Below are 3,462 nucleotides of genomic sequence, written 5' to 3'. Positions count from 1 at the left end.
ATCGCCTCTAACTTTACTCTTCCTCCTACTGACCTCTGCTTCTTTGCCCTTTATTTTTACCATCGAATGGGGCCGTCGTCCTCGCCCGTCACTATTCCCTGGCTGCCCTCCATTCCTTCCCCATCCTATTCCTTGTATAATCCATGTAAGAAATCCTTTTCATCTTTCCCTTTTCCAGCTCTAACTCCAGCTGTATCTCTATTCCATTTTGTTCTTGGCCCCTAACTCTTCTATCCTACCTTCCATCCTAGTCTAAACTCTCCATCTTCTGTGCCGCTTAAAAGTTCCAGCCTTCATCCTGGGCAAACTTCCTCGCGCGTGTCTAACTTTCTTCATTTTAAGGCTGAGGCCATCGCCTTTCCTCCTCCTCCTCTTCTCCTCGCCGTCGACCTCCTTTTCTTTATGTTCTTCTTCCTCCTCCTCCTCATCTTCTCTTTGTTGTCGTCCTATCCCTCCAATTGTTCGTCGTCATCCTCCTCCTCTCTTAGTTGCACCTTTCCTTCTCCTTCCCCCCTAACCATCTTCTCTTTGTCACACCTTTCCTCCTCTTTTTCCTTTCATTTCCTTTATCTTTTCGTTCTTCTCAATTTCCTCCATCTCCTTCTCCTCCTCTATATTTACTTTTCTTCTTTCTCCTCTTTGTCGTCGTCCTCCTCCAGCTTTTTTATTTACATTTGTTTTCTTCTCCACGTATCCTCTTCCTCCTAATCTCCTCCAGTTTTCCATCTTCTCCACATACCGGCATCTTCCTCCTCTTTTTACCTCTTCTGCTTCTTCTCTTCCTCGGTTGTATTGTTAATTCCCAAGGTTGCGATCACAGTCTTTCCTACCCTTATTTTCCTCTTCCTTTTCTTCATGTATTTTCCTCCTCCTCTTCGTTTCTTCTCTACGTAACCTTCCCCTTTCATTCTTCCAGTATCCTCGTTTCTTCCTCTTGACCATGAATTTTTTCTCTCCTTTGTCGTCGTCTTCCTCTTTCACGGCAATGTCTAGCTTTCTTCCTTGTTCATCTTAGACTGCAACGCTTTCTTCTCCTCCTCCTCCTTCCTCCTCCTCTTTCCCTCCTCCTCCTCTTCGTTCCCTCCTCCTCCCTCTTTTGATATTCTCCCTTGGACCTTCTTTTCCACCTATCTGCTTCTGTTAGTCTGCTTCATCAATTTCTTCCCTTCCTTGTTCATCCCTTAATGGAGGAAGAGGAGGAGATTGAAGCGAAAGAGAAAGCGAGAGAGAGAGAGAGAGAGAGAGAGAGAGAGAGAGAGAGAGAGAGAGAGAGAGAGCAGGACTGAGAGTAAAATAAGAGGGAGGTAAAGATACGAACGTATGAGAGAAGAAGAGACTAGGAAAAGAGGAGAGAGAGAGAGAGAGAGAGAGAGAGAGAGAGAGAGAGAGAGAGAGAGAGAGAGAGAGAGAGAGAGAGAGAGAGAGAGAATGCAAAAAGAGAGAGAGAGGAAAGAGGTGCAAAGAGGAAGCCAGCTTAGATTTGGCACTAAAGAAGGAGAGCTCGGTGCCAGAACCCTGTGACGTCACCCTTTGTTTACCTCTGACGTCACTCATACGTCATCACTACCAAATGTCAGTGGATCTCCCTGTGTTGCTGGTGATGGTGTAGATTTTACGCTGATGACTGGGAATTTCTTTTTTCATTTCCTTCTTTCCTGAGTAAGATGAAGAAGAATGGAAGAAAATCAAATAAAAAAAGATGAGGAGAGAAGGGGAGATCTATGATAATACTAATGGTTATGATGATCTTAATGATGATGACCACGATGATAATGATGAAGACAAAACTGACCAGAAATAAAGGAGAATAAGGAAGGAAGTGAAAGAAAATATACAATATAGAGGGAAAATGAGAAAGAAACAGGAAATTAAAGATGAGGAAGCATAGAAACATAAGGAATTGAAGAGGAGAGAAACGATGATTGAAGAGGAGGAGGAGGAGGAGAAGAGCCAGAGAGAGAGAGAAAAAAAAAGACAAAACTGCTGTAGAAGGCGCAGAGCTAGGACAAGAAGCAAGAATTAAATAATAATAATAATAATAATAATAATAATAATAATAATAATAATAATAAATCTAAAAAAAGACGATAATGATGGACACAAAGAAAATGAGAGAAAGGAAGGGGGAGATGGAAATAAAGAGAGATAAAGGAGGTGGATGCTCAGAGAAAATATGAAAACGAACATAATGTTAATCGTAAATTCGATGATGATGGGAAGGGAAAGCCGGAGGAGGAGAGAGAAATGAAAAGATAGAAGAATGGCAGGAGGAGGAGAAGGAGTGTGGGGGGGGAGGAGGAAGTACGAGACAGAGGAAATGAAATGATGGAACAAATGACAGAAGCGGAAAAGGAGATAAGAGAAAGGGAAGAGGAAAAGAGTCAAGAAGAAGAAAAGCGAAAGAGTAGGCAGAAACGAAAAAGAAATCAAGAGAAGAAAGGAAGACAAGAGAATAAAGAAGAGAACAAGGTCAATATGATACAAAAATGGAGAAAAATTAAAAGAAAGAGACTGATAACAGAGAAGACCAGTCGAAACATTACACAGAACGAAAGACACAGAATATGAAATGAATCTTAAATAATACAGAAGCCAGTTACGTTGAGCACAGGGAAATATCAGTTTGGATAAGAAAGGTACAGATCCATAGAGAATGAGATAGAGATATATATAGATATAGACAAAGAGAGGAAGAGAGAAAGGTCGGTGGATACAGCAACAGACGGATATAAGAAGATACACAGACAGGCTGACTATTTCTCTGTCCACTTCCTTCTGTCTCTCTACTCATCTTTATCCTTCACCTCCTCCTCCTCCTCCAAGCCTAAAATATTCTAACTCTTCTCGTCTCCCTTCTTCATATTTCATCCTATTTGTCCACCTTTGATTCTTCTTCTTCGTCTTCAGCTTCTCAACATCTTTCCTACTTCTTCCTTCCAATCCCTTCGTTTCTCTCACCTTCTCTTTCTTCCACTTCACCTTCTTCTTCTCCTTTCTCTTATTTTCTCCACCTTCTACTCCTCCTCTTCCACTTTTGGTCCTTTCCCTGTTCTTTTTCCTCTCCTCTCCTCTCTGTTTTCTCCCCGTCCTTCCGCTTCCCTCCCATTCCTCCTCTCTTCCTTTGTCTTAGTCCTTCCCATCATTCTTTTTTCTCTTTTCAACCCTCCTCCTCCTCCCCCTCCTCCTCTTCACTTGTCATTCATTCTCTAGTTGACCTCCTCCACACTTATTCATTTTTTTTTTTTCCCGTTTCACAATTTCTTTCCCTTCTTTATGGAAGACAGAACAGGGAGAAAGGAAGGAGAAAGGAAGGAGGAAGACGCGAAGACGAAATGAGAAGAAACAAGGAAGGGATTATAGAGAAAAGGAGGAAATTAATGACTGAAGAGAAAAAGAATGAACGAAGGGGAAGGAGGAGCAGACAGAGAAGAAGGGGAGGGAGAAGAATAAAAGATGACAATG

This window comes from Coenobita brevimanus, chromosome 74, assembly GCF_032717465.1.
Source record: "Coenobita brevimanus isolate Jiangsu-jjx chromosome 74, ASM3271746v2, whole genome shotgun sequence".
Taxonomy (NCBI): domain Eukaryota; kingdom Metazoa; phylum Arthropoda; class Malacostraca; order Decapoda; family Coenobitidae; genus Coenobita; species Coenobita brevimanus.
Note: the sequence above shows the minus strand (reverse complement) of the source record.